This window comes from Bos grunniens, chromosome 16, assembly GCF_055505025.1.
Source record: "Bos grunniens cultivar Pamir isolate PY7600 chromosome 16, Bosgru_T2T1.0, whole genome shotgun sequence".
Taxonomy (NCBI): domain Eukaryota; kingdom Metazoa; phylum Chordata; class Mammalia; order Artiodactyla; family Bovidae; genus Bos; species Bos grunniens.
Window position 1 is genome coordinate 2,624,724 of NC_141180.1, and position 26,531 is coordinate 2,651,254.

General features: G+C 42.7%; 2 long non-coding RNA genes across 16 annotated transcripts in view; one reads left to right on the forward strand and one right to left on the reverse strand.

Annotated features, from left to right (window-relative positions):
• The window catches only part of LOC147356037 (uncharacterized), a 214,512-nt gene that overhangs the window by 175,006 nt on the left and 12,975 nt on the right, over positions 1–26,531 (forward strand). For 10 of the 15 annotated variants that reach the window (XR_015142984.1, XR_015142990.1, XR_015142988.1 and 7 more), the window contains one exon: positions 10,289–10,532. The exons of the other annotated variants lie outside the window; for them this stretch is intronic. This is a non-coding gene — a long non-coding RNA (uncharacterized LOC147356037). The remainder of the gene's footprint in view (positions 1–10,288; positions 10,533–26,531) is intronic. 15 annotated transcript variants of the gene reach the window in all.
• The window catches only part of LOC147356039 (uncharacterized), an 86,928-nt gene that overhangs the window by 11,840 nt on the left and 48,557 nt on the right, over positions 1–26,531 (reverse strand). The window contains exon 2 of the long non-coding RNA XR_015142996.1: positions 5,132–5,251. This is a non-coding gene — a long non-coding RNA (uncharacterized LOC147356039). The remainder of the gene's footprint in view (positions 1–5,131; positions 5,252–26,531) is intronic.

The following is a 26,531-nucleotide window of genomic DNA, read 5'->3' on the forward strand; positions in this document are numbered from 1 at the left end:
TTTATACTTAAATTTTTTTTCAGTGTAGTAAAGCATTGTTTTGACTTTACACAGCATCTGCTACTTCACTGTCTACTACTGACACTCTGATTTTCCTTAGGACCACATCCCTGCCCTCTGCTCACCCCAAACTGGAGGCGGGGCATGCGATCTGGACCTTCCTAAGAAGGCTGCATCACAGGCTGCACCCAGACGGGCCTGTGTCCCTAGTCAGCCAGTCAGAGCCAGCGGAGCACAACTGTGGCACCTCTGTTGACGTCGTTAGGAGGAAATGTCTTTAAGGTTACAGCTGGTGGACATCTTGATACCATGTAAGGGAGCTTGTTTGAGAATGAAGCCCAAAGAGTAGAAGGCTTCAGAGGTGAAGAAAGAGGCAGAGAGAGAGAGAAGAGGAGGAACCCCTATTTGCAGCGGGAGCTTTGTTCTACCCTCAGGATATGTGTGTGTGTGTATATATATATATATATATATATTTTTTTTTTTTTTTTTTAAGACACAAAACATTCTCTGCCGAAGTCAGTGTAAACCGGGTTTTCTGCTACTTGGAACTAGGTCTTGAATAGTATATATAGCAAATCATATTTATGCTTTGACTCTGGAAAAACAACAGTATGTTCCCAGGCATAGATTAAACTATTCAGTGGGAATTATCTGCTCAAATTTAAAACAGAATGGGAATTTGACTCATTTCTAAGAAGAATTCTAAGTAAACCAGCATACAGAATGCTTGCTTGTCCAGTCCTACGTGAAGAGATGGCCCAGAGGAGTAGTCTGGTACATGTGAGGTGGTCTCCTTTGGAACATTTATACACACGGATAGAATATCATGAGTTGCAGGGTTGTGGCTGTTTCCATATGAAGGAAACCATATAACTTTAAAATGCCTTTCTTCCTAAGGCTTCTTCCTAAGCCCTAAAGGGCTTCTCTGATAGCTTAGCTGGTTAAAGAATCTGCCTGTAAAGCAGGAGACCTGGGTTCGATCCCTGGGTTGGGAAGATCCCCTGGAGAAGGGAAAGGCTACCCACTCCAGTGTTCTTGCCTGGAGAATCCCATGGACAGAGAAGCCTGGTGGGCCACAGTCCATGGGTTGCAAAAAGTCAGACACGACTGAGCGCCTTTCACTTCCATTTGCTCACCAGCAGCATCGCGGTAAGGATTAGCACTGTAATGAGTATACAACGCCTAGCTCACAGTCAGAACTAAATAATGACAGTTTTTATGCATTCAGATGCCCCTAGTCACTGCAGTCTCCAGAGGGTAGTATTTTTCTTTACACGGTGTGGGGCTGGCATTATGCGTCCCAGAGGGCACCACTCGCATTGCACTCTGAATACTCGCTCTTTCTGAAGCACCAGGCTTGTCTGAACTCGGCCTCTAGAGCTGTACTGTCGTGGCCAACCATTTTAGAAGTCTAAAATGGCAGGAGACCCAGGCCTCTCTTACTTTCCTTTCTCACACAACGTGTGAGAATTCTTGCTGTCTCAGTGTTTATAGTGTTACACAACTTTAGGACGGCTCGTGCTTTTATGGCCTAAACAGTTTCAGCCAGAGTCCTGCAGAGCCTTCTGCACCGTCTCAGCTGGTTACTCCGGCTGATGTGGCCTGGCTACACCTGTACTACCCCCCAGGGAGAGGCGGGACCCGCTGCAGGGTTTAACCTGCTCCTTCAGGAGGGAGAGGGGATGACTGAGTGCAGAGTAGCCATAGATACGGCTACGAAAAGGCCAGTCCTGGGGACACTGCTCTGAGCCAGGCACTCGGGCTTTCAGGCAGCTCAGAGTCTGTACCAGGAAAGCCTCAGCTTGACCCCTGAGTCCTGGATCTCTTAGGACTCAGAAAAGTCCGTCCGTCCCTACTCTAGGCCACGGCCCCTCTCCTGGGGAAGAACGGTTAACAGAGCATGATGAAACACTGAGCTGCAGCCGGGTTTGAATCCCAGGCCCACAGTGTGTGTGTGCTAAGTTGCCTCAGTCGGGTTGGACTCTGTGACCCCGTGGGCTGTAGCCCACCAGGCTCCTCTGTCCATGGGATTCTCCAGACAAGAATACTGTTGTGAGTTGCCCTTTCCTTCTGGAGGGGATCTTCCCCACCCAGGGATCAAACTCATCTCTTAGGTCTCCTGCATTGGCAGGCAGGTTCTTGACCACTAGCGCCACCTATACGATCATTTCTATTACTAGAGAGAGGAAGCTAAGTGCTTTTGGCAAGATCAGAGTTGAGACTGGAAAACAAAGCCCTCTCTCTGTTTAGACCCTTCCTCCTCGTCCCGAGAATGCAATCACAAAATCCAGGAGTCCATCTCAAAGTTCAGTATAGTTTTTCACAACCAGTGTATTTGGGGCACAAGCAAACTCCCCAGGTGAATGCTCCGTGCTGGTCCAGCCTCTTGCTATCAGAATAAGGAGCAAGTCCATTCTCCATTCTTTCCAGCGGGACTATAAGCCCAATTTCCTACAGCCTCCTGCTCAGAACACACACATACAAGCCCAATTTCCTACAGCCTCCTGCTCAGAAAACACCCTCCCTCCACCACCTCTTCCTAAACTTCACTTTTCAGACACAGAAATACAAGTTCATATTTAAGAAGAAAAGTGTCTCCAACATACGTTACCAAGCGGCGGACTTGAATTGCTAAGTTTGAAGGAAACCTTCCAAACCACTATGTACTTAACTTACAGTCATCTGAGTGAAACGACTCTAGAGGGACCTCTCCCAGAAAAGGAAAAAGCACCAACTTGTGTCCTAAACTGTGGAAACCTCCTGCAACCCCTAAAAAGGCAGTGCTTAAGATATTTTCAGATCCAGTGTCCACTGACCTGTTTCTCCCACTTACTTGAAAGTACAGTCTGCACTTTCAGCATCAAGCATCACCACTGTGTTGCTGACACTAAAGGGGAAAATCCCATCCAAGCCCTTCAGCAGATACTCCGCTTCTCCCAGGATGCCTCTGTCTGGATGCTCAGCCATCACCCGAGAACCGTGCGTGTGGGGAAGACAGTGTCAGACATGGACTCAGTGCGGTTCGAGAGCCAGCAAGCCTGTTTTGAATCCCAGGCTTACCCTGTATAGCTCTGTGACCTTGGGCAACTTACAGAGTTGGCCAAAAGGTTCATTCAGGGTTTTCTGTAACATCTAATGGAAAACCCTGAACGAAGGTCTTGGCCAACCCAGTAGATAGCCTCCAACACTCCGTTTCCTCAAGGGAAGAATGGGACCAGTCAGTCCATCTCAGCGGACCGTGAGAAGGCGATAACGTCACAGAGAGTGACGGGTCCATTGCACGTGTCTGATAAAAGTGTTTCTATCTTCTTACATTATTACTCTGCACAAATTAAATTTCTCTCTCTTCATTCACATGTAAACTTCTGTTCAGCACAGTGGTACTTTTTTTCCCCAGAATCAAAACCTTGAGGCTTTAACTTATTTTATGTTATTCTTATGCCACATTGTTTATTGAATGATATGGCATATTAATAAATACATTGGACAGTTAGGAAATGGATGAAATCACCAAGTGCTATTTCTTTTGAAAATTTCTCTTACTCCCTTTGTTCCTGCTCAGGATCCTGGTTTGAACTTCACCTTCTAGTGCTTTATCACCTCCCTGAAGCCCCCAAACCAAACACTCGCCCTCTGCGCCTTCGTCCCTATGATTCACTGTCTAATCAAGTTTTCTCAGATACTTTTTCAGTTTGTCGCTATACAGTGGCTTTTAATTTCCATAGGCGATTTTCCTCTAAACTGCTCACTTTGGCATCGAAAGAGCAGCATTGACAGGAACCACGCCCACCCACCCCCCCCCCCCCCCCCCGCCCCGGATCCCTGTCTGCTCTGCGCCCCGGTCCTCTGTTCCTGAGCCTGGGTCCTCCCCCCAGCACACAGCAGGGGCGCTGGACGAGCCCCTCAAGCTTTGTGACACTGAATCTGATGGTGCTGCTCCTCTGTGCTCTATAAGAATAAGACAGTGTCTTCATCAGTGTGGTTATAGAGCCAGCCACGGTTCCTGTGCTGTGCTGGGCAGAAGGGCTCCCAGACCTACAGCAAGCGTCCTGTGAGCTTGGCCCTGCCTGCCTCTGGCTCATCTGCTGCTCTGCCTGAAGCCTGGTCTTCAGCCTTGTTTGTGACTGCGGCTCTCCAGCTGCTCCCTCACCTTCGTGGGGAGACTTCCCAATGCCCCAGCCCCTGCCTGGCTTGGGGGTTCCCGTTGTGTGTCCCCTCGGCATCCATCATGGCTTCTTCCCCAGCATCAGCAGGCTGTGTGGGGGCCTCCCCATCCACATGGCCGGCAGGAACTGGGCCAGTTATGCACCATGAAATGATGGCATGCCACTCTGTTCTGATTGCTGGGATTGATGCAATGACAGTCTGGTTCTCTCCTTCAGGAAGAAAGCAGTGCATGTGTTTGAGAGCTGGTCTGAGGCTCTCCTCTGTGGGGGGTTCACCTTCCCCAGGGCTGTGCCCCCACCCCTGCTGGTCTTCACTGCTCTCCTTTGCTCCTCCTTCCTAGTCGTTTATGCATCTCCCCCATTTAGGATTTTTCAGCCTGGATCAAGTTTTCTGGGCACAATAATTAGATGACAATTACACTAGCTCAGGGGTCAGACAAATGTAGTTTCAAATTCTTACTCTGCCATGGTGAAGCGTGGAAGGCTATGAACCCTTCTCAGCCTCGGAGTTTTCGTTTATAAACTGGGTAGCAAAAGACGGTGTTACAGAATTGTTGTGAGTATTAAAAATACTCCTTGGAAAACACTGCAGGAGCCAGGACTTGTCAGGGAATCTAAACCCACTTATCTGTCATCTATCTACCCATCCATCCAATAATACGTTGTGACTCAACTCCCAGTTTTTATCACAGTCACTGTTATAAAGATCGCAGAGCTTTAAAAAAAAATTCCTTACTCTTGGAGACAGACGGCACCAACAGAACTGGCCACCACAAGACTCGTGCTCAGAGACTTTCCAATCACTGAGCACATGAATAAATTATCAGAGCGTTCAGCGTCCTCCTTTGCTCCCAGCACTGACCTCGCCTCCTGCTTCCCTGAGGAAACGTCACCGTGAGACAGGCGCCCGCTCAGCCCCGCTCCGCAACCCCCAGGCTGGCCGAGAGGTGGCGCCTCCGACTTACCCTCCTTGGCCTCCTCTGAAACTTCCATCGGCCTGCAGACCTTGACTTTAACCATCACTCTCCTCGGTCCGCCGTCAGTAGGCCCCACCATTTCCTCTGTGCTGAGTCCTCATCCTGTGGCTGGTAGAAACCAAAAGCGCCTGGGTAGGTGGTGCAGTCATCACATCGTGTCCAACTCTGCGACCCCACGGACTATAGGCCGCCAGGCTCCTCTGTCCATGGGATTCTCCAGGCAAGAATACTGGAGTGGGTTGCCATTTCCTTCTCCAGGGGATCCTTCCGACCAAGGGATCGAACCAAGGTCTCCTGCAATGCAGGCAGATTCTTTACCAACTGAGCCACCAGGGAAGGCCTGGGTAGGTGGTAAGAAGAAATAAATCTGAATCCCCCTTCACTGGAGATTGATCTCCACAAAGATGGTCAGCTTCTGCTGACTTCCTGTGTCTGTGAGGTTCTGCTACATCTGTGTGACCACATCATCCTGAACTGTGGCTAAGTCATTCAGTCGTGTCCAACTCTTTGCAACCCTACGGACCACATCCCACCAGGCTCCCCTGTCCATGGGATTCTCCAGGCAAGAATACTGGAGTGGGTTGCCATTTCCTTCTCCAGTGCATCTTCCTGACCCAGGGATTGAACCGGTGTCTCTTATGTCTCCTGCATTGGCAAGTGGGTTCTTGACCACTGGCGCCACCTGGGAAGCCCCAACCTCAACCAGCATTTCCCAGAAGCCCCCTGTTTCTTTCAGAGTAAACACCAACACCCTCACGGTGGCCTAGGAAGCTGTCCAAAGATGCTCCCACCTCAGAGTGCCTGTGCTTGCTTCTCCTCCTTCCTGGGACGATCTATCCCCACACACCTGCTCAGGTGCGCCCTCCCCTCCTGTCCATTCTTGCTCTGCTGTGACATCATCATCGCAGTGAGGTCCGCCACATGAGCAGCAGCCTCATCCTTTTCCTGCTTTATTTTCATCATCGTGTTTACTGATCACCAGTAGATCTTTTATTGATTTACTGATTTACTGTCTGTCACACAAATGCACAAGCATAAGGTTTATAGATAGTTCTTTTTGCCCATTTTATTCCTCACTTTATCTCCAGCATTTAGGATAGTGCCTGACACACAGTTGGTGCTCAGTATACATTTGTGAAAGGTACAGCCTTTCCACTGACGGTCTTACCTTATTGACTCATTTCACAAATATTTATTGAGAACTTGTGTGTGCAAAGCCCACTTCTAGGAATCAAGGAAAGTAAGGAACACAAAGGGCGACGGCTCTGACTTTAAAGCTTACCTAATTTTTAGTTATTATGTATCATTTTTCTCTTTGTACAAATTCTAAGGTTTCTGACAGAAACCATGACTCCACTTTCTTTTGTATGGCCACAAAGCACCTTCATGAAAGCAAGACGCTCAGAATTGTCACACTACTTGCACATCAGTTTGTATGTCTGGAAGAAAGTCCGAAATTTCGTGACTATGCAAGATCTTTTGGTCCTAAAATCCTCGACTGTAGAACGTGAGCATATCAGTGAACAGATTTGGGGGCTGGAGGAGAACATGGAGATTGGCTGGGAGGCTACCGCATTGCTCCGCTTGGAAAGACTATTGTTTGAACTAAAAGAGGTCACTGAGAGCAGATCTCATGACAGGATTAAACAAGCAAGGACTTCATGAGGGGAATGCTATGTATGACATGTAAGAGAAGACGGGGGAGTCTGCACTGCAAGTCTGACCCCAGCGGAAGGAGAGATTGGTGATGGTGCCCTAGATAGCCACGCAGTTCAGCCAAAGCCGTCGCAGAGTTCTCAAGCTTAAAGTCAGCCCTCAGAGGAGTTTCACTCTCGGGAATGGACCTCAGTGTATACGCAGCCCTTATCCTTTGCTGGGAGCAGTGTGCAGAAAGCATGGACTCAGAGAACCCTGCAGAGACATTGAAGATTTATGAGTACACTTATGCCTCTCTTTGGAGATAATTGTTTTGCCTTTTTAAAGATCCAGTTTCAGACTTGCTACTGGGTCCTACTGAAGACTGAACACTTAATCCCAGGCCACTGAGCAGTCATGCCATGTGAGCTGCCCATCATAAATGCCACGATGGCGGGCCTGCATCACCGAGCTTCGTACGAAGAAGTGGCACCTATGAAATCACGTATGAGCAGATCCTGAAGGCACAGGCAAGTTACTGAGAAGGTAGCCCGCATTTTCACATCTTGGACTCTTGTTAGATTTTCTCTTTCTCAGCTGACACCTATGACCTCCAGGGGAATTTGCTCTAACCAGCTGACCGAGAATAAAAGTGTCAGATTTTGTTTATAGTTAGTTCCCCATGGCTGACTCTACCCAAAGTGAACGGCTGGGGCACTGCAGCTCCATCCATGAGTAACCCTTGCAGACGATTGTGAAGAGCCATCCTCTCATTGGGCAGGACTTCAGACACTGCAGATATTTGTTCACTTTCATGTAAGCAGAGGTGGCCAGAGGTTCAGATCTCTGCTGAGTTGTGGCCAGTGGCTAAAGTTTTGTCTGCATGGTCAAGAATTTGGAAACAGCATGAATGGAAAATAGGTTGCAGTGATGTCAGACATCTCCATGCAATCGAATGCTTCCCAGAAACACAGAAAGGACCAGACTGACCCATGCTTCAGCATGAATGATTCCCAGAATCATCATGCTGAGGAATCATGCAGAATCAAGAAGAGATATCCTGTAAGATTCCAGGTGTGGGACATTATGGAAAAGGCAAATTCTAGGGACAGAAACTGGCCAGTTGTCGAAGGAGCTGTTGGAAGGAAAGAAGTGGCTATAAAGGCCCTGGAGACGTTTTGGCAGGTGAGGGAACTATTCTAGACTCTGATTATGATGGAAATGACCCAGCTATTTGTGCTTGTCAGAAATTATGGAGCTGTACAAGAAAATGTGTGAATTTTACTGTAGAATGAATTTTAATGAATGGGAGAAAAGACAATGGAGTGACAAAGTCTATTTTGAAAAGATTAAAGGGGGATATTTTATAAGAGAAGTATCGATTCATCAAGAAGATATAGCTATCTTTATGTAGATGAAGCTAGTAACAGAGCTTCAACACACATGAAAACTGATACAACTAAGAAAGAAAATTTAAAACCCACAATTATAGTAGAACTTCGGTATTCCTCTATAGTGATAGTTATGAGAAGTTGGCAAACAGAAAATCTATTAAGTATATGTAAAAGAATTGACAAAGCACTATCAACCAAACTTATCAAGATTTACATGTTCTACCACCCAAACAAGATACAGATCCTTTTGAAATATATATGGAATAGTCACAAAATAGATCAAATTCTGGACCATCAAATTTTTTCCAGTAAGTTAAAAAATTGAAAGCAGGCAGAGTTTACCCTGAGACCACAATGAAACTAAACTAGACATTAATGATAAAATGTTACTTAGAAAATCTCTATATAATTGAAAATTAAGGAACTGTTATCTAAGTAAATGACAGATCACAATGAAAATTAGAAAATATTTTGGACTTAGTGAAATAAACAACACAAAGAGGAAACTTTGTAAGCTTGAATGCCTAAAATCAATGATATAAGTTTCTACCTCTTTAGAAAAGTAGGATCCAATAAACTCAACAGAAGAAGAAAAGAAAAGAGAAAAAATTAAAGAAATAGGAAAAAGAAAAAAAATAACTGAAAATCAATGAAAACAAAAACTGGTTCTTTCAGATCAGTAATGATAACGAACCTCTCGTCAGACTGGTCAGGTGAAAAAGAGGAGACACAATTAACTGCTATCAGTGTTCAATGAGGTGGCATCACCACAGACCCCCCAAAGTGTGAGGAGATAATAAGGGAGTTGTAAATAATTTTATACCAATAAATTCGACAACTTAAATAACTGGCACATTTCTTTAACAAAACACAAACTACCAAAGTTCAGTCAGGAAGAACTGTATCATCTGAATAGCTGTGTATCTGTTAGGAAAATCGAAGTCATAGTTAAAACTCTTCCAACAAAGAAAACTCTAGGCTTTATCAGTAAACTTATGATGTTTCTAAAAGATGAAATGATGCCATTTTTACACAGATGCTACCATAAAATCAAAGAAGGCCAGGACATCATGCGAAATGCCAGGCTGAATGAAGCACAAGCTGGAATCAAAATTGCTGGGAGAAATATCAATAACCTCAGATATGCAGGTTATTACCACCCTAATGGCAGAAAGAGAAGAGGAACTAAAGAGACTCTTGATGAGAGCAAAAGAGAAGAATGAAAAAGCTGGCTTAACATCCAAGAAACTGAGATCATGGCATCCGGTCGCATCACTTCCTAGCAAACAGATGGGGAAACAATGGAAACTGTGAGAGACTTTATTTTTTTGGGTTCCAAAATCACTGGAGATGGTGACTGCAGCCATGAAATTAAAAGAGACTTGCTCCTTGGAGGAAGAGTTATGACCAACCTAGACAGCATGTTAAAAAGCAGAGACATTACTTTGCTGACAAAGGTCTGTCTGGTCAAAGCTATGGTTTTCCAGTAGTCATGTATGGATGTGAGAGTTGGACCATAAAGAAGGCTGAGCACGGAAAAATGAATGCTTTCGAACTGTGGTGTTGGAGGAGACTCTTGAGAGTCCCTTGGACTGAAAGGATATCTAACCAGTCAATTCTAAAGGAAATCAGTCCTTAATATCCATTGGAAGGACTGATGCTGAAGCTGAAGCTCCAGTCCTTTGGCCACCCGATGTGAAGGGCCAACTCATTGGGAAAGACTGAAGGCGGGAGGAGAAGGGCATGTCAGACGATGACTGGATGGCATCATTGACTCAATGGACATGAATTTTAACAGACTTAGGGAGATAGTGAAGGACAGGGAAGCCTGGAGTGCTGCAGTCCATGGGGGTCACAAAGAGTCGGAAATGACTGAGCAACTGAACAACAACAACAATTATCTTACTATAAAATCTAGACATTACAGGAAAGGAAATGACAACTAATTTCTCAGGAATGCAAATATCTTAACTGAAATTTTACCAATCACATCCAACAATGTCTAAAATACCTAAAATTATAATACTTAATGACGTGATGCTTACTGCGATGTGTCAGGTGGGCCAGGAGGTGCTCATGTTTCAGGTTAACTATTATTTCTGGGTGTACTTACTAGGTGTTTTCAGAAGAGATTAGCGTTTGAACTTCACTGAGCAGAGCGACCCCCCGCCCCGGTCTGCGGGAGCGTCACCCATGCACTGAGAGCGCAGTCAGAACAAAGATGTTGAGGAGACGTGGAGGGATGGATTCTCTCTCTGGCTGAGCTGAAACATCGTCTGCTCCTGCCCTTGACTGAACCTTCCTCATCAGCCCTCGGATTCTCAGAACAACTACCACCAGCTCTCCTGGGTCTCTGGAAGGTAGATCATGAGATTTCTCAGACTACAGAACTGTGTAGCTAATTTCTTATGTGTATACGTATAATATATAAATAATATGTTATATAATATATGTTATATATCATAAGTATATATTATATATAAATACATAATTTCATATATATGTGTGAAAGTGAAAGTCGCTCAGTTGTGTCTGATTCTCTGTGACCCCATGGACTAAACAGTCCATGGAGTTCTCCAGGCCAGAATACTGGAGTGGGTAACCGTTCCCTTCTCCAGGGGATCTTCCCAACCCAGGAATCAAACCAGGGTCTCCTTCATTGCGGGTGGATTCTTTACTAGCTGAGCTACCAGGGAAGCCCTATATATACATTTTATATTTTTATGTACATATATGTGCTGTGCTGTGCTTAGTGGCTCAGTCATGTCCTACTCTTTGCTCCCCACGGACTGCAGCCCACCAGGGCCCCCGTCCATGGGATTCTCCAGGCAAGAATACTGGAGTGGGTTGCCATGCCCTCCTCCGGGGGATCCTCCCAATCCAGGGAATAAACCCAGGTCTGTTGCATTGCAGGTGGATTCCTTACCAGCTGAGCTAGAAGCCCATGTTTATATACATATATATAACTATATGCATACATGTCTATATACATTTATATGTCTTTATTATCCCGTTCTGTTTCTATGGAGAATCCTAATAGGTAAATTTCAGTCCAACAATGTGGGTTTAACATTTAAAAATGTATGGAATCATCATATTAAAAGTATTTTTAAAATTAAATATGATAAGCTAGAAGATGAGCAAAATTTACATACATTCATGATTTATATACACTCACACACGAGATTAGGGACAGAATTAAACTTTCTAAAATGGCTATCTATGAAAAACCTACAGCTAATACCACATGTAATGTTGAAATGCTGATTGCTTTCTCTCTCATATCAGGAGCAAAACAATATGTTCTCATCACTTCTATTCAACAGTGTGTTGGAAAAGCCAGCTAGTGTTTTTTGAGGCAAAACATAAAGTAAAATGGACTTTATTCATAGACTTAGGGAATCTTGATAATTCTGTAGAAAGCTAGTGTATCTAATAAGTGCATTTAGCAAGGTCTCAGAACACAAGACCAATATTCAAAAATCGTGTTTTTAGGTAGTAACAATGGGTAAATGGAAATGAAACTTAAAAACTAATAACACAATTACCTCAAAATATCAAATACTTTAAGTATAACACAGATTTATAAGAACTCTACCTTGGAAATAATTAAACATTATAAGAAAATGAAAAACCTCAATAAATGGTAGTTTATTACTGTGTGTGTGAATTAGAAGACAAAACCGTTAAGATGGTTCTCTTCACATTGCTCTGTGCAGTACAATCTGAAAGTCACAAGTGGTTTTCTGTGGTTTATTTGTGTGTGTGTAAATTTACAAGCTATTTCTAAAACTTTATAGAAAGGCAGAGAACCTAGAGCAGCAAAATTAGCATGAAAGTAGGTAAGAGCAGGAGCATTTACATGAGAACACAGCAAGACTCACATCTGCACTGATGAAAATAGCAGGGATTGTTCCAAGTGTAGACTAAAGGAGCAGTGGGCAGGGCGGGGAGAAACACACACCTGAGCACAGTTACCTGAATTGCAACAAAGACTCCACTGAAGTTCACCGGGGGAGAGCCTGCTGCTGCTAAGTCACGGCAGTCGTGTCCGACTCTGTGCGACCCCATAGACGGCAGCCCACCAGGCTCCTCCATCCATGGGATTTTCCAGGCAAGAGTACTGGAGTGGGGTGCCATCGCCTTCTCCCTCTTTTCAGCCTGCTGCTGCTGCTAAGTCACTTCGGTCGTGTCCGACTCTTAGTGACCCCACCGACTGTAGCCCACCAGGCTCCTCCGTCCATGGGAGTTTGAGCCTGCTAGTTATAGTCAACAGTGCTGTGCCGATTATACATCATGTGGAAAATAATGCGCCTTGGTCACTAGCTGCACCAACTCCCCTCTGCAAACAGACCGTATCTGACAGCTTTTAAAATAAAACACGGGACAGTATTTTTATAACCTTGGAATGTGCAAAGATTTTTTAAACAGGACAAGGAAAGAATCAAGATGGCAGAGTAAGAGGACACAGAAATCACGTCCCTCGTGAACATATCAGAATTACATCTACAAGAAGAAAAGCATATCTATCTGTGGAACAGTTCTCATCGTAAACTAACTGGTGCCTGGCAGGAAGACTCCTGTACCATCAAGGCTGCAGGAGAGATGTGCATGGCCAGCGCGGAAGGGAAGAGAAGTGACCAGCTGGAGACCCGTGACCCTGAGAGAGGAATCGGGGGGACGTGGGGATCCTCCCTAGGGAGCCAGCAGTCAAGTCACAGATCGGCCCCCACAGCCCTGGGGTCCAGCAAGGGAAAGACGAGTCCCCTGGGCAGGTTGCGGGGCTGCTGGGACTAACAGGAGGGCTTCCACATGGGGAGCAGAGATTCCACTTCGGAGGAGTTTGCCCCTGAGGCAGAGCAGAGAGGGCAGAAAGGGTGGATTTAAGCCACGTGGCTGGCTGACGGGTTTCCCACAACCACCCCACTCACACCCCAGCCTGAGCCGCGTAATCCTCCAGCAGCGTTGGCCTCTCATTTCAGCTCCACACTGGAGCCAGGAGGATTGCCGACAATGAGGAAAAAGCCTAGCCGTGAGATGCTGTGGCAGCTCAAACCCTCAGCAGCACCTGAGCAGGGAGCGGGCTGCCACTACCGGAATGCATCAGAGGTAGCACCAGATTGCTAACGGCAGATAGATCACCACACCCAGTGCCCCGGCTCTTGCTGAATCCACAGCAGACCCTCCTGCTGCAGCCCTGCTCCTCTCTGGAGCTGAGGGTGCTGCTGAAACGGGAAGGGCACACACTTAAAGGGAACAGAGTTAGCTAGACCAGACCTTCAGCGTTTCTTCTGCTCCAGGAACTTAAGACTTGCCACTGAGTAGAGGAGGAGCCCTAGCTCAAATCTGGCTCCAGCCCTCATCCCTCCTGCTCCAGCCTCACCTTCTCACCAAGCTGCCAGCTGCCAGCACTCCCTGAGCAAAGATGTGACTTGTGTTCATGTCAAATCCAGCTTTCCCACCAAAGGCACTGGGCATAAAGAGTCTGTATAGGGATGCTCCCACATAATAACATCCTCAAAGACCACTGTAGGTAACAGTTGCACCTAATTTTATAGAGACAGAGAAAAGCAAAATGAGAAAACAGAGGAATTTGTCTCTATTGAAAGAGAAAGAGAAAACACCTTAAATAATAGAAAAATAGAAATATACAGTCTACTGGAGACTTCAAAGCATTATTAATAGGGATGCTGACTGACTTAGGAAAAGAATAGATGAACACAGAATTTTAACATGGAACTAGAAAATATAAAACAGAGTCAGTCATACCTGAAAAATAAAATGTGTGTGGGTGTGTTCAGTCGTGTCCAACTCCTTGGGACCCCAGGGACTGTAGCCCTCCAGGCTCCTCTGTCCATGGAATTTTCCAGGCAAGAATACTGGAGTGGGTTACCATTTTCTACTCCAGGGGATCTTCCTGACCCAGGGCTTCCTAGGTGGTGCAGTATTACAGAATTCGCCTGCCAGTGAAGAATACGATAACCAAAAATAAAAACACACTAGAAGGAATTAGCAGACTAGATCACACAGAAGAACAACGAAGTGACCTGAAAGAATGACAGAAAACAATGAGAAAAGCAAAAAGAAAAACCAATTAAAAAAAACGAAAACGGTTTAAGGGATCTTTGGTATAACTTTAAGTGTACAAACATTTACGTTACAGGGGTCCCAGAAGGAAAAGGGAGAGAATGTGGGTGAAAATATATTTAATAATATTCAGGCTGAAACTATCTGAGCATGAAGAAGGAAACAGATATCTAAGAAAGCAGAGGACTATATTCAATACTCTGTAATAAACCATAATGGAAAAGATTATGGAAATATATCCACACACACACATACTTTAATAAATGCTATCTTGTGTCTCGCATTGGGAGGCAGATTCTTTACCAGTGTGCCACCTGGGAAGCCCTATAGATGATAGATATGTATACTATATAAACTGACTCATTTTGCTGTAGATAACATTGTAAATCAACCATACTTAAATAAGAAAAAAGTGTGAGGGGAGTAGAGAAAATGTAGATCTTTTAGAATATTTGAACTTAAAGGTCTGTTTAAAACAAATGATTATATGTCAAATATGAAATATTTTAAATATATGAAATATATTTTAAATATATGAAGATACCTTTAGACAATGAAAATGGAAATGTAACTTTCCAAAATCTGTGGGATATAGCAAAAGCAGTTCTAAGAGCTAAGTTTATAGTGTTGCAGGCAGACCTCAGGAATCAAGGCAAATATTAAATAAGCAACCTAATTTTCCATCATAAAGAATTTAAAAAAGAACTAACAAAGCCCAGTTAGCGTTAGGAAGGAAATAATAAAGATCAGAGAGGAAATAGATGCAAAAATAGAAAATATCAGTAAAACAAGAGCTAGGTCTTTAAAAAGACAATAAAGTTGATAAACCTTTAGCCGGGCTCATCAAGAAGAGAGAGAACTCAACAAAATAAGAAATGAAAGAAGAAAAACAGCAACCAATTCCACAGAGATGCAAAGAATTTTAAGACAATATTGTGAACAGTTATATGCCAACAAATTGGACAACCTAGAAGAAATGGACAAATTTACAGAAATATACACCCTTCTGAGACTGAATCAGAAATAGACAACCTATTTCCCAAATAGTGAAATTGAATATGTAATTTTAAAAGTTCACAGCAAACAGAAGTCCAGGACCAGACAGTTTTACAGGAAAATTCTATCAAGTATGTAAAGAAAAGCCCTCCTTCCCACGAGGTTCCAAAAAGTTGAAGAGAATGTAACAATCTCAAACTTACAAGTCCGCCATTACTGTGATACCAAAATCAGAGAAAGACATTACAAAGAAAGAAAATCGTAGGCCAATATCTCTGATGAAAATAGATACAAATATCCTTAACAAAGCCAAATTTGACACTAGATAAAAAGGATCATACATCCATTCATGATAAAAAGCTCTCAACAAAGCAGGTCTAAAGGGAAGACACTTCAACATAGCAAAGGCCATACGTGACAAACCCACAGCTAACATCATACTCGGTGGTGAAAGCTTGAAAGCATTTCCTCTAAGATCAGAAACAACAGAAAAGATGTCCGCTCGTACCACTTCTATGTAACGTAGTACTGGGAGTTTTAACCACAGCAACCAGATAATGAAAGGAAATAAAAGGAATCTAAATTGAAGGGGAAGAAGGAAAACTGCCACTGTTTGCAGACTGCATGATTGCTACACAGAACACACTAAAGCTCCACCAAAAAAACCAAAACCCTACTGGAATAAATGAATTTAGTAAAGTTGCAGGACACAAGATTCGTATCTGTTGCTTTTCTGTGCATTTATAATAAGCTACCAGCAAGAGAAATTAAGGAAACAGTTCCTTTACAATTTCATCAAAAAGAATAAAATATCTAGAAATAAACTTAACCAATGAGGTGAAAGAACTATACTCTGAAACTTATAAAACGTTGCTGAAGAAATTTGAAAATCGTACAGAGAAATGGAAAGATATCTTGTGTTTTTGGATCAGAAGAATTAATATTGTTATAAGGTCTTACTATCCAAAACAATCTATAGATTTAACGCAGTCTCTATCAAAATACCCATGAAATTCTTCACAGGAGTAGAACAGAAAACTCTAATTTATATAGAACCACAAAACTCCAAACAGCTAAACCAATGCTGAGAAAACAGAACAAAGTTGGAGGTATCATGCTCTCTGATATCAGACTATACTGTAAATGAACAGTAATTAAAACAGCACAGTACTGGTACAAAAACAGATCAATGGAACAGACTAGAGAGTCCAGAAATAAGCCCATACATGGTCAATTAATCTATGAGAAATGAGGGAGCAAAATGCAATGGAGAAAAGACAGCCTCTTCTAATAAGTGATGCTGGGGAAACTGGACAGCTACAAGGAAAAAATGAGAATATTTTCTCACATCATATGCAACAATAAATTTAAAATGTATTAAAGTCCTAAATGTGAGATCTGAAACCATAACACTCAAAAAAAAAAAAAATAGGCAGAACACCCTATGACATAAGTTGTAGCAATATTTTTTGGATCCTTCTCCAAAGACAAGAGAAATAAAGGGAAAAATAAACAAATGGGACCTAAAGTCAAAAGCGTTTGCACAGCAGAATAAAGCAACCAACTGAAAAAGCCACCAACTGAATGGAAAAAAAATATTTGCAAATGATATGACTGGTAAGTCATCAATATCCAAAATTTATAGACAGCTCACATAACTCAATATTGAAAAAAAGAACCCAATTAAAAAGTGGGCAAAAGAGCCAAATAGACATTTCTCCAAAGAAGATATAAAGATGGCCAACAGACACATTTTAAAAATGCTCAACATTGCTAAACTTTACAGAAATGCAAATGAAAACCACAATGAAATATCACCTCACACCTGTCAAAGTGGCTATCATCCAAAGTTTACAAATAACAAATGTTGGTGCTAACATGCAGAGGAGGGTGCTGTCATACACCATTGGTGGGACTGTAGACTGGCGCAGTCACTGTGGAAAACAGTGTGAAGTTCCCTTTAAAAGCTAAAAATAGAAATATTATAAGATCCGGTAATTTTCTTGTTAGGTATATAACCAAGTAAAATGAAAACATATTCAGAAACGTACATGCACCTCGCTGTTCATGCTGCTGCTAAGTCGATTCAGTCGTGTCCAACTCTGTGCGACCCCATAGATGGCAGCCCACCAGGCTCCCCTGTCCCTGGGCTTCTCCAGGCGAGAACACTGGAGTGGGTTGCCATTGCCTTCTCCAGTGCATGAAAGTGAAAAGTGAAAGTGAAGTTGCTCAGTCGTGTCTGACTCTCAGCGACCCCATGGACTGCAGCCTACCAGGCTCCTCCATCCGTGGGATTTTCTAGGCAAGAGTACTGGAGTCGGGTGCCATTGCCTTCTCCATCACTGTTCATAGGAGCATCATTTATAATTGCCAAGATATGGAAGCAATGTAAGTGCCCATTAAATGAATAAAGAAAGAGCATGTGGTGTGTATATATATATATATAATGGAATATTATTCAACTGTAAAAAAGAATAAAATTCTGGCATTTGCAAGAGTATGGATGGACCTAGAATTATTATCAGTGAAATAAGTCAGAGAAAGGCAAATATTCTGGGCTGTCATTTACATGTGAAATCTAAGAAATAAAGCAAATGTATATGACAAAACAGAAACAGACTGACCAATATAGACAGCAAGCTAGTGATTACCAGTGGGGAGGAGATGGGTGGGTAGGGAAGCAAGAAGGGGTATGGGAGTAAGAGGCACAAACTATTGATACTGTGTATGAAATAAACACCAAGGATACACTGTACAGCATGGGAAAATACACCTGTTATTTTATAATAACTTTAAATGGATAATAATTATAAAAATATTGAATTGCTGTGTTGTACTTTTTGAAACTAATATTACTAATCAACTGTACTTCAATTAAGAAACCCAAAATAAGAAAATGGTAATAAAAATATACATATCAATAACTGTCTTAGGTGTAACAGGATGAAATACTCAACCAAAAGACACAGAGTAGTTGAAGGGATACACAAATAAGACCCATAGATCTGCTGTCTACAAGAGATCCACTTCAGATCTAGGGACACTTTCAGCCTGTATGACTGAAAGCGAGGAGATGGAAAAATATGTTCCATGCAAATGGAAATCAAAAGTGGGGTAGCAATACTCATATCAAGTAAAACAGACCTTAAAATAAAGTCAATACATAATAAGGGATCAATTCAAGAAGATAAAACAACTATACTTGTTTATGTGCCCAGCACAGGAGCATCTCAAAACACAAGGCAAATGCTAACAGCTGTAAAAGGAGAAATCAACAGTAACACCCTGCTTATATCAATGGACAGATCATCCATATTGAAAATGAATAAGGATCCACAAGCTTTAAATGACACACTAGACCACATAGACTTAATTGATATGCATAGGACATTCCACCTTAAAGCTGCTGAATACACTTTCTTCTCAAATGCACATGGAACATTCTCCAGGAAAGATCACATGTTGGATCACAAATCAAACCTTGGTAAATTTTAGAAAACTGTAATTATATAAAGTATCTTTTCTAACCACAGTGCTATTATGAGAACAGAAATCAACTATGGGGAAAAAACTATAAAACACACACACACACACACACAAGGAAGCTAAATAATACGTTGCTAAATAACCAAGATATCACCGAAGAAACCAAGGAAGAAATTAAAAAATACGTAGAAACAAATGACAGAATAAGATGACACAAATCCTATGGGATGCTGCAAAAGCAATTTTAAGAGGGAAATTTATAGCAATTCAGTCTTCCCTCAAGAAAGAAGGATATCTCAAACAATCTAATCTTACAGCTAAAGCAACTAGAGAAAGAACAAAAAAATCCCCAAAGTTAGTAGAAGGAACACAATCATAAAGATCAGAGCAGGAATAAATGAAATAGAAATGAATTTTAAAAATTGCTATTTTTTATTAATAAAACTAGAAGTTTTATAAAGATCAATAAAACTAAAAGTTGGTTCTATGAGAAGATAAAATTGATAAACCTTTAGCCAGACTCATCAAAAAAGAGGATTCAAATCAATAAAGTTAGAAATGAAAAAGGAGAATTACAACCGACCCTGCAGAAATACAAAGGATCATAAGAGATGACTACATGCAACTATCTGTCAATAAAAAGGACAGCCTGGAAGCAATGGACACATTCTTAGGTAAAACCTTTCAGGAATGAATCATGAAGAAATGAAAAATATAACAATCACACATAATGACAAAAAACTAATTCAAAAGGCTTCCCAGGTGGCACTTGTGAAGAATCTGCCTGCCGGTGCAGGAGACGCAAGAGATGCAGGTTCAGTCCCTGGGTTGGGAAGATCTCCCGGAGAAGGAAATGGAAGCCCATTCCAGTATTCTTGAAAATTCTATGTACAGAGAAGCCTGGCAGGCTACAGTCAATGGGTCCCAAAGAGTCAGACACAACTGAGTGTCTGCTAGTTTAGTGGTTAAAATCTTTCAACAAATGAAAGTCCGATAGCATATGACTTTACAGGTGAATTCTGTCAAATACTTAGAGAAAGGCTGCCACCATTCTTCCTGAAACTTCAAAAAAATGCAGAGGGTGGAACACTCCCAAATTCATTCTATGAAGCCACCATCATCCTGATACCAAAACCAGTAAAAGATATCACAAAAAAGATAATAAGAGCAATACCATTGACGAACATAAACACAAAAATCTTCAACTAAATATTAGCAAATAGAATCCAACAATACAAGGCTCAGACACCATGATTAAATGAGATTTATCTGAGGGATGCAAGGATTCTTCAATATATGCAAATCTATGTGATATACCATAAAGTGAAAAGTGAAGTTGCTCAGTCGTGTCCGACTTTGTGGCCCCGTGGACTGTAGCCCACCAGGCTCCTTCATCCATGGAATTTTCCAGGCAAGAATACTGGAGTGGGTTGCCATTTTCTTCTCCAGGAGATCTAACAAAGAATAAACACCATACAATCATCTCAATAGATGCAGAAAAAGCTTTTGACAAAATTCAACACTGATTTATGATAAAAACTCTCCAGAAAGTGGGCATAGAGGGAACCTACTTCAACATAATAAAGGCCATATATGACAAATCCATGGCAAGCATCATTCTCAATAGTGAGAAACTGAAAGCATTTTATCAGAGATCAGGAACAAGATAAGGACGTCCATTCTCACCACTCAATCAACATAGATTTGGAGGTCCTAGCCATGACAATCAGGGAAGAAAAAGAAAAAGAATGCAACCTGGAAAGGAAGTAAAACTGTCACACTTTGCAGATGACATGATACCACACATAGAAAATTCTAAAAATGCCACCAGAAAACTGCTGGAGCTCATCAATGAATTTGGTAAAGTTGCAGGATAGAAAGTTAGTGCACAGAAATCTCTTGCATTCCTCTACACTAACAATGAAAGATCAGAAGGAGAAATTAATGAAACAGTCCCATTTACCACTGCAACAAAAATAAAATACCTAGGAATAAACCTACCTAAGGAGGCAAAAGACCTGTAGTAGGAAAACTATAAAATACTGATGGAAGAGGTCAAAGATGACAGAAAGATGTACCATGTTCTTGGACGGGAAGAATTGATATTGTGAAAATGTCTATACTAACCAAAGCAATTTCCAGGTTCAATGGAATCCCTATCAAACAGCCAATAGAATTTTTCACAGAAATAGAACAAAAATTTTGTCCAACAGTTTTTTTGGAAACACAAAAGACCCCAAACAGCCAAGACAATCATGAGAAAGAAAATTGGAGATGGAGGAATTAGGCTGTCTCTCTGACTTCAGACTATGTTACAGAGTTACAGTCGTCAGGACAGTATGGTACTGGCACGAAAGCAGAAAGATAGCTCAACTTCCGTACAGGACAGAAAGCCCAGGGGTAAACTCATGCACCCATGGCCACCTAATCAAATATACAAGGATGTTTGTATATACAAATATACAAATAAACAAAGGAGGCAAGAATATATAATGGAGAAAGGACAGTCTCTTAGATAAGCGGTGCTGGGAAGAAACAGCTACATGTAAAAGAATGAAATGAAATGTTCTCTAACACTATATGTGTGTACACACACACACACACACACACACACACACCCCATCAGGAAGCTTCCATACGCCTCTTACCCTTCTCTATCAGAGGGAAGACAGACTGAAAACCACAATCACAGGAAACTAACCAATCTGATCTCATGGGCCACAGCCTTGTCTAACTCAATCAAACTATGAGCCATGCTGTGTAGGGCCACCCAAGATGGACGGGTCATGGTGGAGAGTTCTGACAAAACATGGTCTGTGGAGAACGGAATGGCAAGCTGGAGTCAAGATTGCCAGGAGAAATACCAGTAACCTCAGATATGCAGATGACACCACCCTTATGGCAGAACATGAAGAAGAACTGGAAAGCCTCTTGATGAAAGTGAAAGAGGAGAGTGAAAAAGTTGGCTTAAAGCTCAACATTCATAAAAAGAAGATCATGGCATCTGGTCCCATCACTTCATGGAAAATAGATGGGGAAACAGTGGAAACAGTGACAAACTTTATTTTTTTGGGCTCCAAAGTCACTGCAGATGGTGACTGCAGCCATGAAATTAAAAGACACCTGCTCCTTGGAAGAAAGGTTATGACCAACCTAGACAGCATATTAAAAATCAGAGACATTATTTTGCCAACAAAGGTCTGTCTAGTCAAGGCTATGGTTTTTCCAGTAGTCATGTATGGATGTGAGAGTTGGACTATAAAGCTGAGCACCGAAGAATTGATGCTTTTGAGCTGAGATGTTGGAGAAGACTTTTGAGAGTCCCTTGGACAGCAAGGAAATCCAACCAGTCCATTCTAAAGGAGATCAGTCCTGAATATTCATTGGAAGGACTGATGCTGAAGCTGAAACTCCAATACTTTGGCCACCTCATGCAAAGAGTTGACTCATTGGAAAAGACCCTGATGCTGGGAAAGTTTGAAGGCAGGAGGAGAAGGGGATGACAGAGGATGAGATGGTTGGATGGTATCACCAACTCAATGGACATGAGTTGAAGTAAATTCCAGGAGTTGGCAATGGGCAGGGAAGCCTGGTGTGCTGCAGTCCATGGGGTTGCAAAGAGTTGGGCACGACTGAGTGACTGAACTGAACTGAACACTATACACAAAAATAAACTAAAAATGGATTAAATACCTAAATGTAAGACTGGGTACTATAAAACTCTTAGAGGAAAACACAGAGCACTCTTTTATATAAGTCACAGCAAGATATTTTTTGACCCACCTCCTACAGTAATTAAAATAAAATCCAAACAAATGGGACCTACTTAAACTTCAAAGCTTCTGCACAGCAAAGGGAACCATAAACAAGATGAAAAAATAAAAATGGGAGAAAATATTTGCAAATGAATCAACTGAGAAGAGTTAATGTCCAAAATATACAAATAGCTCAATATCAAACAAACAACCCAATAAAAAAAATAGGTGGAAAACCTAAATATACATTTCCCCAAAGAGCACATACGATGACTAACAGGCACATGAAAGGATGCTCAGCATCACTAATTATTTTGTGGTGGTGGTTCGATTGCTGAGGTGTGTCCAACTCTTTGTGACCTCATGGACTGCAGCATACCACTAATTATTAGATAAATGCAAATCAGAACTGGAATGAGGTATCACCTCACAGAGGTCAGAATGGCCATCATCAAAAATCTACAAAGAGTAAATGTTGAAGATGTGGAGAAAAGGGGACGCTTTTACACTGTTGATGGGAATTTAAATTGATACAACCACTGTGGAGAACAGTATGGAGGTTCCTTAAAAAACTAAAAATAGGACTACCATATGATCCAGCAGCAATCCCCCTCCTGGGCATTTACCATGAGAAAACCGTAATGTGAAAAACACAGGTACCACAATGATCACTGCAGCGCTATTTACAGTAATCAGGAAGCCGTCCAAATGTCCAACGGCAGAGGACTGGATAAAGAAGCTGTGGTACGTATATACAGTGGAGTGTTGCTTAGCCATAAAAGGAACAAAATTAGGTCATTTATAGAGGTGTGGATGGGCCTAGAATGTGTCACAGAGAGTGAGGTAACTCAGAAAGGCAGAAACAAATACCGTACGTTAACATGTATATGTGGAATCTAGAGAGATGGTACAGATGAAGCTCCTTGCAGGGCAGGAATGGGAACATAGGTGTGGAGAATGGACATGTGAGCATGGGCGGAGGGGAGGGGGGATGCATTGAGAGAATACCATCAACACATATACACTGCCATGTGTAAAATATACAGCTAGTGGAAACGTGCTTCTTAGCACATGGAGGTCAGCTTGGAGCTCTGTGACAACCTAGATGGGTGGGCTGTGGTGTGGGAGGGAGGTCCGGGGAGGCGGGGGGATATATGTATACATGTAGCTGATCTGCATTATTGTAGAGCAGACACTTGACAACATCATAAAGCAATTATACTCCAATAAAAATTTAAAAAATAAAACAGGATAACAAATCACTAATGATAAAAGAAATCAACAGTACATTGGACTTCTTTAAACTTAAAATTTCTACTCATCAAAACCACTATTAAAAAAGTGAAAGGTAAGCAAAGCACAGACCAGTGAAAGATTTTAAATGCAGAAAATGCATAAAGCCACTTAGTGTTTCTAAAAAGTAATTTTCAAATTGATAATACACAGATCATTCAAGAGAAATATAAGCAAAGACTTCAAAAGACACTTCATGAAGGAAGATATAAAAATAGACACTAAAATATATGAAAAGGTTCTCAGTATCATTCAGCATTAGGAAAAAAATACAAAGTAAAATCATGAGCTACCATTATATACCCACTATAGCTAAAATAGTGTTTTAAACTGTGGTGTTGGAGAAGACTGTTGAGAGTCCTTTGGACTGCAAGGAGATCCAACCAGTCCATTCTGAAGGAGATCAGCCCTGGGATTTCTTTGGAGGGAATGATGCTGAAGCTGAAACTCCAGTCCTTTGGCCACCTCATGCGAAGAGTTGACTCATTGGAAAAGACTCTGATGCTGGGAGGGATTGGGGGCAGGAGAAGAAGGGGACGACAGAGGATGAGATGGCTGGATGGCATCACTGACTCGATGGACGTGAGTCTGAGTGAACTCCGGGAGTTGGTGATGGACAGGGAGGCCTGGCGTGCTGCGATTCATGGGGTCGCAAAGAGTTGGACACGACTGAGCGACTGATCTGATCTGATAGCTAAAATTAACAGTTGGTATCAAGCTTGGTGTAAATTTGAATTAAATGGAGCTCTCTTACATTGACTATAGGTCTGTAACTTGATATAAATGTTTTATGAAACTCTTTGGTAGTACTAACTAACATAAATATGCTTATACCTGTATCCTGATGCTGGGAAAGACTGAGGGCAGGAGGAGAATGGGGCAACAGAGGATGAGATGGTTGGATAGCATCATCAACTTAATGGTATGTGCTATGCTGTGCTTAGTCACTCAGTCATGTCCGACTCTTTGTGACTCCGTGGACTGTAGCCTGCCTCGCTCCTTTGTCCATGGGGATTCTTTAGGCAAGAACACGAGTGGGTTGCCATGCCCTCCTCCAGGAGATCCTCCCAACCCAGGGATCAAACCTAGGTGTCCTACGTTGCAGGTGGATCCTTTACTGTCTGAGCTGCCGGGGAAGCATTGGAACAAACTCTGGGAAACAGTGAAGGACAGGGAGGCCTGGCACGCTGCACTCCACGGGGTTGCAAAGAGCTAGACACAACTCAGTGACTGAACAGCAACGACGACAGCAAATACCTATATCTAAGAATGGAATTGGGCATTTCCTTCCTTGAACACATTCCCAGCCAAAACAAGTGCTTGCTGCTGCTGCTGCTAAGTCGCTTCAGTTGTGTCCGACTCTGTGCGACCCCATAGACAGCAGCCCACCAGGCTCCCCTGTCCCTGGGATTCTCCAGGCAAGAACACTGGAGTGGGTTGCCATTTCCTTCTCCAATGCATGAAAGTGAAAAGTGAAAGTGAAGTCGCTCAGTCGTGTCCGACTCTTCACGACCCCATGGACTGCAGCCTACCAGGCTCCTCCATCCATGGGATTTTCCAGGCAAGAGTACTGGAGTGGGGTGCCATCGCCTTATGTCCAATCAAACATATGCTCATGAGTGTTTATAGCATCTTGACTCATAATATCCCCACATCATAAACAACCCATAGTTGATAGAGGAAATAAATGTGGAATATTCATACAACGGAATGCTGTGTGACAGTGTAAAAGAACAAACTGCTGATAACGCAGCAGAAGCAACAGTGACTCCCAGCGCTGTGATGACAAGTCAGAGAAAGCGAGCAAATCTAGTCCTAAGGTTCGGGTGACAGCTGTCAGAATAGGAGTGTCCTTAGGTGGGAGGGATAAAAGGAAGGACACGGTTGAATAAAACCACCTGTGAAGCCAGAGTAGATCCAGAAAAGCTCCCCTAAAAGCATATTGACATGAAGTGTTTGGTGAAGTCAGAGTACTTGCTTATGCAGGACGCGTGCTGGCAGGCTTGTCATAAAGGAGTGATCCACTCCAGCAGATGCTGCTTAGGGCATATAATGATGGCAGCAGAGAGTTAGACATTCAGTTGGAGGACATGGATATTGTTGGTGACCTTGCGCTCCACAGAACAGTTTTAGTGCTGCTGTGACTGGTGGGTTAAAGAGGCTGTGCATGAAGAGAGCTGGACTGGGGGAACAGGGCCAGTATTTACTATGAGTTTCACAAAGGAGGGCAGAGAAATTGGGCAGAAGTTGGATGGGGGATGGCAGGTCAAGGACCTTTCTCATGATTTGAAAGTATTGTAAGGTTATATGCTGATTCAGCTAAAATGGAAATTTAAAGGTCCATGCAGGTGGGGGATGGGGGCACGGTCGCGTGCAAAGTCCCCGGTGAAACTTGGTTACGGTTAGAAATACATATGATTCCTGTTGCAGTGACTTGGTGTAGAAATGTCCATCACACCAATTCTGTGTCTTGGTTTATGTTTCTTAGCTTTCTAAGCAGTGTGTTAACTGCTGGGCTTTTGCAGGCATTGGTCCAAAGGTTCACGTTGTTGTTGTTTGACACGTAAGTCTTGTCCGACTGTTTGCGACCCCATGGACTGCAGCACGCCAGGCCTCCCTGTCCACCACCAACTCCCGGAGTTTACTCAACTCATGTCCGTGGAGTCGGGGATGCCATCCAGCCATCTTCTCCTCTATCGCCCCTGTCCTCTTGCCCTCCGCCTTTTAGAAGGTGCACGCCTG